The sequence below is a fragment of the Mesoplodon densirostris genome, chromosome 1, assembly GCF_025265405.1.
Source record: "Mesoplodon densirostris isolate mMesDen1 chromosome 1, mMesDen1 primary haplotype, whole genome shotgun sequence".
NCBI classification, from domain to species: domain Eukaryota; kingdom Metazoa; phylum Chordata; class Mammalia; order Artiodactyla; family Ziphiidae; genus Mesoplodon; species Mesoplodon densirostris.
This window is the reverse complement of record NC_082661.1, coordinates 50,880,141-50,889,929: the sequence shown is the minus strand read 5'-3', so window position 1 is coordinate 50,889,929 and position 9,789 is coordinate 50,880,141. Positions and strand designations below refer to the sequence as shown.

At 43.6% G+C, this 9,789-nt stretch overlaps 1 pseudogene; it reads right to left on the bottom strand.

Annotated features, from left to right (window-relative positions):
• Positions 1-8,677: 8,677 nt before the first annotated feature.
• LOC132488049 (probable hydrolase PNKD) lies at positions 8,678-9,273 on the bottom strand (annotated as a pseudogene).
• Positions 9,274-9,789: the final 516 nt, after the last annotated feature.

Genomic DNA, 9,789 nt, shown 5'->3' with positions numbered 1-9,789 from the left:
GAAAAGGGAACCCTCTTGCACTGTTGGTGGGAATGTAAATTGATAAAGCCACTATGAAGAATAGCATGGAGGTTCCTTAAAAAACTGAAAATAGAATTACCATATGACCCAGCAATCCCACTACTGGGCATGTACCCAGAGAAAACCATAGTTCAAAAAGACACATGCACCCCAATGTTCATTACAGCACTGTTTACAATAGCAGGTCATGGAAGCAACCCAAACGCCCATCGACAGACGAATGGATAAAGAAGATGTGGTACATATATACAATGGAATATTACTCAGCCATAAAAAGGACCAAAATTGGGTCATTTGTAGAGACGTGAATGAATCTAGAGACTGTCATACAGAGTGAAGTAAGTCAGAAAGAGAAAAACAAATATTGCATATTAACGCATATATGTGGAACCTAGAAAAATGGTACGGATGAACCGGTTTGCAGGGCAGAAATTGAGAAAAAGATGTAGAGAACAATCGTATGGACACCAAGGGGGGAAAGCAGCAGTGGTTGGGGGTGGTGGTGTGATGAATTGGGAGATTGGGATTGACATTTTTACACTAGTGTGTATAAAATGGATGACTAATAAGAACCTACTGTATAAAAAAATAAAATTTAAAAAAGAGAAACATATCAACTCATGAAAATCTATCTTATATGTATACACTAGCAATAAATAATCTGAAAAAAATTATGAAAACAATTCTATTTTAAATGTCAACATTAATATTTAAGAATATATTTAATCAAGATACAAGACTTGTTTTTATGTATGTAGAGTTGTCTGTATGTTCAAAATTACTGGAAAGTAAATTACTTTTCAAAACACCATGTCAATACCATGCCGGAATAGCAGAGAAAACATCAAACTTCATATAGAGGCCAGCCTTACCCAGATCCAGTTCATCCAAAGTACACACGTAATTTAGAAGCACTGTGGGAAGATTATATTAGGGGCCACTTTCTTCCGTATTGTGGATGACCTGGATGTGGTAGAAAGAGTTGGATTTTTTTTTTTTTTTTTTTTTTTGCGGTATGCGGGCCTCTCACTGTTGTGGCCTCTCCCGTTGCGGAGCACAGGCTCCGGACGCGCAGGCTCAGCGGCCATGGCTCACGGTCCCAGCCGCTCCGCGGCATATGGGATCCTCCCAGACCGGGGCACGAACCCGCATCCCCTGCATCGGCAGGCGGACTCTCAACCACTTGCGCCACCAGGGAGGCCCTGGATTTTTGAATTCCAATTTTACACATCATTCCACCAACAAATTACTAGAAATAATGCATTCAGTAAAGTAACAAAATCAATACACAAAAATCAGTTGCAGTTCTAAACACTAACAACGAAGCATCAGAAAGAGAAAAAAAAACCCTATTTACAATTCCATCAAAAAGAATGAAATGGTATTCATTTAAATTTATGAATAAATTTAACCAAGGACGTGAAAGACCTGCACATGGAAAACTTTAAGACATTGATGAAGAAATTGAAAAAAAACAAATAAAGGGAAAGATATCCTGTTCTCATGGAATGGAAGACTTAACGTTGTTAAGATTTCCATTCTACCCAAAGCAATGTACATAGTGAATGCAATCCCTACCAAATTCCAATGTACTTTTTACAGAAACAGAGCAAATCATCCTAATATTTGTATGGAACCACAAAGGACCCCAGTTAGCCAAAGCGATCCTCAGAAAGGAGAACAGGCATCTCGCTCCTTGACTTCACACTACAGCACGAAGCCACAGTCACCAGAAGTGTGGACTTGGCACAAAAACAGGCACGTGGGCAGCAGGAACAGAGGGCCCAGAATTAAACCCACGTGGATGGGGTCAGTTAATTTATGACAAACGGGCCAAGGACACACCAAGGGGAAGGACAGTCCCCACAATAAGCAGTGCTGAGAAAAATGGACACCACATAAGTCATGCCGGTTACACTGCCCACAAAACGGACGAAAGCCCAGTTTTCAACATGAAGCCCTTCCTGGGTTGTATGAAGACGGACCGCCCCTCAGCAGTCAGTTGCACACAGGAAGCTTCTCCCCACTTTTCTTCACTGTTTTCTCACATTTTCCTTCCGGTCGTCAGGAAACTCAGCTCCAGTCTACATGGACGCAGTCCTGTGTTGTTCTGAAGCTGAACCCCAGCGAGCCCTAAGGAGACTGAGCTCCTGTTGGCAGAGATGCTGACCCGAGGCATCCCAGGCCCAAGCGGTGCCTGAGGCAACAGAATTCCTTTCAGGCGTGCAGAGCCAAGTCCCAGGTGGAATGCGCATGCGCTGTGGTTCAGCGAGGTTGGCTTGGCCCCCCTGTGACAGTCCCGGAACTGCAGGCCGCGCCTCACTCACAGTTCACTGGTAACAGCGCTCCCTGCAGGCAGAACTGCTGAATCCATTAAACTGTGGAAATTCAAACTGAAATGGAGATAACACTCCACAACTTTCTTAAAAATAGTTAAGGAACAATTAATTGGAAACCGCACGGAATGAAATGAATGTAGATGCAAACTTACACAAAATTCACTCAAAATTATTCATAGAAAAATTTTAAATACAAAACTATTCAAAATTATAGAAGAAAACACAGAAGAAAATTGACAGGAGCTTGGGTTTGGTCATGTAGATCCTGAGCTCCAAGTTTTAACAAAAAACACAAAAAGCCAATCCACAAAGAAAAACAAGGAATATCATGGACTCTGTAAAATTAGATTTCTACTCTGTGAAAGGCCTTATTCAGAAAATCAGAAGACAAGCCACAGACTGAGAAAAATATTTGTAAACACATATCTAACAAAGGATTTGTTTCAAAATATACAAAGAACTCTAACACAAACAACCCCATTAAAAATACAGAAAGCTCTGGGGCCTCCCTGGTGGCGCAAGTGGTTGAGAGTCCGCCTGCCGATGCAGGGGATACGGGTTCGTGCCCCGGTCTGGGAGGATCCCATATGCCGCGGAGCGGCTGGGCCCGTGAGCCATGGCCGCTGAGCCTGCACGTCCGGAGCCTGCGCGTCCGGAGCCTGTGCTCCGCAACGGGGGAGGCCACAACAGTGAGAGGCCCGCATACCGCAAAAAAAAAAAAAAAAAAAAAAAAAAAAAAAAAAAAAAAAAATACAGAAAGCTCTGAATAAACACCTGATCAAAGAATTATACAGATAGTACACAAAACCATGCCCATGACCAGGGGCAGAGAAACAATGGTCCAGCTCAAGTCCCTAAGTCATGTGTGACCCTAGACTAATCCTGTCCTTCCTGGAGGCCTCAGAGAGATGGAGAGGGAGGAAGGGAAAGAGGGCCAGTTATGCTTAAACCTAACTCTAACCCTGAACACTCTCACCACTTTCGTTCCAAGGTCTAGGAAGTCCTAGCCATACTAATTAGATGAGAAAAAGAAATAAAAGGAATCTAATGGCAGAGGAAAAAGTAAAACTGTCACTGTTTGTAGATGACATGGTACTGTATAGAACAGCCTGAAGAAGACACCCCAAAACAGAGAGGACCCATTGGAAAATTCAGTTAAGTTGCAGGATAGAAAATTAATCTACAGAAATCGGTTGCATTTCTATACACTCACAGCAAGCTATCAGAATGAGAAATTAAGAAAACAACTCCACTGACAATAACATTAATACAAATAAAATACCTAAGGGTTACATCTAAACCAGGCAGTAAAAGACGTGTACTCAGGAAACTGGAAGACCTTGATGAAAGAAATTGAAGACCACACAAACAAATGGAAAAATATGCTGTGCTAATGGATTTGAACAATTCGTATTGTTAAAATGATTCCACACCTCACGACAATCTAGAGATTCAATACCATTCCTATCCTATCAAAATACCAATGGGATTATTTGGAGGACTAAAACAAAGAATTCTAAAATGTGTATGGAAACACAAAAGAACCTGAAAAGTCAATACCATCTTAAGAGAAGCACAAACCTGGACATGTTACGCTCCCTGATTTCAAACTATACTACAAACCTAGAATCATCAGAACAATATGGTATTGGCACCAAAGAAACCCAATAGATCCATGGAACAGAACTAAGAGCACAGAAATAAACCCACAGTTTATGGTCAGTTCATCTATGACAGAGGAGGTGAGAATATACAATGGGGAAAAGATAGCCTCTTTGATAACTATGTTGGGAAAACTGGACAGCTACATGCCCGAGAATCAAACTGGAATCCTTTCTCACACCATCTATAAAAACCTCAAAATGAATCAAATACTTCAATGTAAGACCTGAAGCCATAAAACTCCTAGAAGAAAACATATGCAGTATGCTCTCTGACATCAGTCTTAGCAATATTTTGGGGATCTGTCTCCTTAAGCAAGGGAAACAAAAGCAAAAGAAGCCAACGGGACTCCATCCAACTGAAAAGCTTTTCAATGGCAAAGGAAACCATCCACAAAATGAAAAGGCAGCTTACTGAATGTGAGAAAATATTTGCAAATAATATATGTGGTAAGGGGTTCATATCCAAAATAGACCAAAAACTCACACAACTCAACCTCCAAAAAACAAACCAATTAAAAAATTGGCAGAAGATCAAGCATTTTTCCAAAGAATATATACAGATGGGCAACAGACACATGAAAGGATAAACAATATCACTTATCATCACCGAAATGCACACCCAAACCACAATGAGGTTATCACCTCACACCTGAAAGAATGGCTATCAACCAAAAGACAACAAATAACAAGTACTGGCAAATGTGTGGAGAAAAGGGAACCCTCATGCATTTTGTTGGGAATGTTCATTGGTACAGCCACTATGGAAAACAGTATGGAGGTTCCTCAAAAAATTAAAAGTAGCCCTACCATATGATGCAGGAATTATACCAGGCCACCACTCTGATTCCACCCAGGTAACCCTATGTCCCCTCCTTGTATGTGTGGACGTAGGGGGTTTATGTGGAGTGGGTCTACTTCAAGCAAGAGCAGGTCAGAAGCCTGGTGGGCTGGTCATATCCACACTCCAGGTCAAAGCTGGCTGGGTCGGATGTGGAGAGCTGGGGCAGTGCCCTTTTGCCCGAGGTTTATCCCAAGCCCTCTAGAGGCATCTCTTTCCTCCCGGGTGGATATCTGAGCTGTGCCTGATCTGGAAGCAGAAGGTCTAGTAGGCAGAAGAAGCAGCGATAAGATAAAGGCCTGGCAGGGCTCTGATACATCCGGGCCAGGCTGGCTGCTGGTCACTGTCATTGCAGAGCCCCACCCCACAGAGCCATGAGGAGCTTGTTGATGGCAACACTCAATCCATCTCCCCAAGTGAGGGGCCACTGCACCACACTGCCAACGAGGGCCAATGCAGCATCCTGGTGAGTGTGTCCACAGAGGGTTCTCCAGAACCAGGGCCCAGAGATGAATGGGAAAGGCCTCCTGCCTGCATACCACCCAAGCCATTCTCCAGGGTCCCGTCCTGGGCTTACGTGCAGCTCAGCACATCCAGCTCTGACATGAAACACTATGTCAACCTTCCCCTGAGTCAGCTGGAGGACCTGGAGCCCACCAAGGCAGAGACCAAAGGTGGGAAGGGCGAGGGTGGGTGCATGTGAGTGTGTGGGAGGGCTGAGTTCTGGGCCACACAGGGAGGAGTGCTCAGAGGCTGGTGTTGGGCCAGGAGCAAAGACTGGCTCCAGACCACCCATCTGGTGGACTGCAGTCTGAGAAGTTCCTGGGCTGGGACTTCTCTGGAAGGCTCTGGGAAGATTTCTGTCCTTGGAAAAGAACATGGAAAGGCAGGCATGTGGGTAATCCTTTCTTCTCTCACAGCTCCAGCCAGAGACCCAGAGCCAGGTCAAACTTCACCACCCCTGCAGGGAGAGCCTGCACCAGCTCTTGCAGGAGGCCCAAAGCCATTTCAGAAACCACCACACACCCAGGCAGAGCCGGCTCGGCTTCCACCACTGCTGTTGACTCCCGACCTACACCATCAACCCACTCCCCCACCCAAATTTACTTTCCTTCCCCTGTAGTTGTTTGCATTTGTGTGGTTTGTAATATTATTTTCTCCCCCACATTATTTACGGCACCCCGTCCTTTACGTTTTACGTGTGAAATAATAAAATTTAAACTTTTTCTATTTTAAATTGTGCAATTAAGTATTCACAACGCTGTGCAAATATCACCACTGAATAGTTTCAGACTATTTAATTCCCCCCAAATAAAACCCTGTCTCCAAAGCACACACTCCCCATTCCTCCCTCCCCCAGCCTCTCACAACCCCTAATCCTCTTCCTTTACCTGTTTCTTTACCTATTCTGGATGTTTCCTATAAACGAAACTATACAAAAGGTGACTTTTTGTGTCTGCCCACATATTTTAAGAGGGGACTGGTGAATTTTTATTTTTTTAAAATTTGAAATAGCATTTTTGTTATTTAAAAGGGAAATCCAGATGGATTAAAGATGAGAGGTATAAAACGAAACACTTTTAGTAAATATATGCAGAATCTCGGGGTAGACACTGTTCTAAATGTGACACCTAAGCCAGAAGACAGAAGGGAAATGCTTAGCTCCTCCTGTGGCATTAGTCTAAAACCATGGATTTTTACGACCCAACATGTAAATCATAACATATTCAAATATAGTTATTTACGATATGGGAGTGTCATAGGGTGGAAGAGAGAATGTGCCAAATAATCTGATTTAGAAATGTATGAAAAAAACTCACTGTTATTGGTGGGGCAAAAGGTACTTGCTTGACCTAGTTAACTATGGAAAAGAATGTAATCTGTAGAACAAAGGCAAACTGTGCCATACGTAAATACTGGACTCTATAAGTTCTTTCCATGGTGTTAGTAGCTAACAATACTGAAACTACTATATCTGTACTAAGCTGGAATGGAGCAAGCAATAAATTCAATGAATGACAAATGTTGGAAGCCAGGTTTCTTACCGTTGGAGTTGGAAGTTACAGATAAGCAAAGGCAGATGGTTACAATACTCATGTAATAACGGACAGATTACATTTCCTCAACTTGAAAAAATTTTGTGCATCAAAAGGTGCTATCAGAAAGTGAAAACACAGCCCACAGAACTGAAGAAAATATGTGCACATGATATATCTGACAGGAGTCTGTCCTTCAGAATACATCAAGAACTTTTACAAATCATCCACAAAAAGACAACCCAAATTTTAAAATGGAAAAGGACTTGAACACACCTTTCTCCAGACAAGAAACATAGATGGTCAATAAGCACATAAAAAGATGTGTACGAAGATAAAAAGAAACCCACAAGATGGAATTATGTCAGAGGAAAGCAGGAGCAAATAGAAAGAGCTCTCAATAGCCAAAGCAGGAATGAATTGAGCAGCCAATACTGCTGGATTATGACCAAAAGCTTAAAATAACGTTCTGGGTGGGGTGTCCACGCTGGTAAAAAGAAATGATTAGATAGTGTTTTGTTGTTTTTTAATGAGTACTGTTCAACAGAAGTCTCCTACGTTTTAAGTATTCCAAACAGCTGATGTAGATATTCAGCCACTCATTAAGGAGGTGGGGCTAACTCCCCTCTCCTGAAGTGTGAGTGCCGCACAGTGACTTCATCTTGAAGAAGACACAAAGTATGGACTTGGGGAAAAAGTAACTTCACAGTGGGGAAAATATGACAAAAACTACCTCAGCCAGGAAGGCACAGTTAACATGAACAGTGTTGCTTTGATGTATGTTCCTATGATATAAAGTAATGAGAAAGCACTTTACCTCTGTGATATGCTTCCTTAAAACCCATGACACCATTCTAATCGCAAGAAAAACATCAAGTAAATCCCAATGCAGGACAGTCTACAAAATACCTGACTAGTCCTCCTCAACACTACCAAGGTCATTGAGAGAAGGATAGTGGGAGAAAATGTCAAAGCCAGAAAGATCCTAAAGTGACATGATGACTCAATGCCATGTGATACCCTGGATGAGATCCTAGGACAGAAAAAAGGGAGAATGAAGGGAACCCGAATAAAATATGGATTTTAGTTAGTAGTAAGGTATCCATATTTGTCGAGTAACTGTGACAATTCTGTAGAAAACGAATGAAAGGTGAAATTAAAGGTCACAAACGACAAGCTATTGCATCAAACTATAAATCTAGGATAAAACAGTGATTTCCTAACAATATACAAACAAAATAAACCATAAAATACGGAAAATACAAGCAGACCAATTTACCATGCTATGACCCTTTCTCCCTGCTAGCTCTCCTCTCGTTGTTCTGGGGTCTTCCTCTCCTGGAACATTGAAGAACAGGGATAGAGTTGTTTGGCAGCTCCCCTTAGATCTGACCCCACCCAGTGTCTTCATCCACTGAAAGCAAACTGTTCCAGGGCAGATGGACTCACAAGCTTGACCTACCCAGGCACTTTAAAAAGATCCAGTCCACCCACCCAAATACGTATTAGGAGTGCGTAAATCCCATGGGCTCAGATTCCATGTAGGAGATGATACTCAATCCACCATCTCATTCTATTTCTCAATCTTAAAAGACTGGTTATCCAATCTTTTGGAATTCACCTTTTCATTGCCTGATGAACCATTTGGATGGCTTACTCTTCCCCTCCCCCACCTTTCCACTCAAACACTCAATAACTTTATTTGCCTATGGCTGGTTTCTTGGGATGTGAAGGACGGGGCTGGCAGCAACCTGGGCTTCATGCGCCCTCTGGTGGGCTTCAGAGGCAAGGAGCAGAATTGTGACCAACCCGAAAGGACTTGCCAGTCTGGAGGCCACAGTCAATACAGTCTAGGGGAGGGTTGCAGTGTTCCTCATGACTGTTGGATGACCACATGTTCTGCCGAGACTTCATCTGCTTCAAACAGTCCTTGTCCACTTGCCACTTGGTGAGGATAAAGAGGAGGATACCACAGGGGAAGCTGATGGCCCAGGCTAGTCCCACAGCTTTCATGGGGTTCTTGCCGCTCTTTCTGGGAATGTATTCCAGCTCAGGGGATGGGGCTTGGGCTCCTGCTCACACTCTATGGAGCTGTGGCTTTGCAGTGCCCAGGTCCTGTTCTGGGAACCCTTGTTAGCTGTGGCTCCTGACAGAATCCCTTTGAAAGCCACTTCCACATCACTGAGGGCTCATCACCCTGGTGCCAGGGGAGTGAGCTTCACTGTTATCCCCTCAGACACAGGACATGAAGGACTGCAGTAGGGCTCATGTGAGACACGTGAAGGAAATCTGAGAAACGGTTTTCAAATCTGGAGGGCATGGGCATTTCTTGCTCCCTGGCCCTTCAGTGCCACAGCAGCTACCACCGCCGCCATGTTCAGATCCCACCCCCCTTCCTGGATGGCTTACTCTTGGCACTGACCATTGGGCATGACATGGATGCTTGTGTTCTGGACACATGAACACAACCAAGATGTCTGCAGTGGTGCAGTGGGACATCCTAGCACAGTTCACTTCCTTCCAATCCTTCTCACCAGGTGATGGGATCTGGCAGCCTGCCCACTGCTCATGTCTCATGCAGTTACTGAAAGAACGGAAAGCACCAGGCTGCTTCCCCAAACCACCTGAGGTTGAATGGCATGAATTTCCTGATATGATGTGGAAAACCATATTCACTGGGGAAAACAGAGGTATGAACTCATTTAAAAAAACATGTTACTGTACGATATTTCAGCGGTGAGACTTGAGCAAAGCTGACCCAGCGTTCTTTAAAGACTTTTGTCTCCTCATGCCCCACACCCAGCACCACTCCCTGACCTCGCTCCCTGAATAAGAACAAACATGAAAACAATTCACTGTAAGCTGGATTTGGCAGCCACCCATGGTGTGGT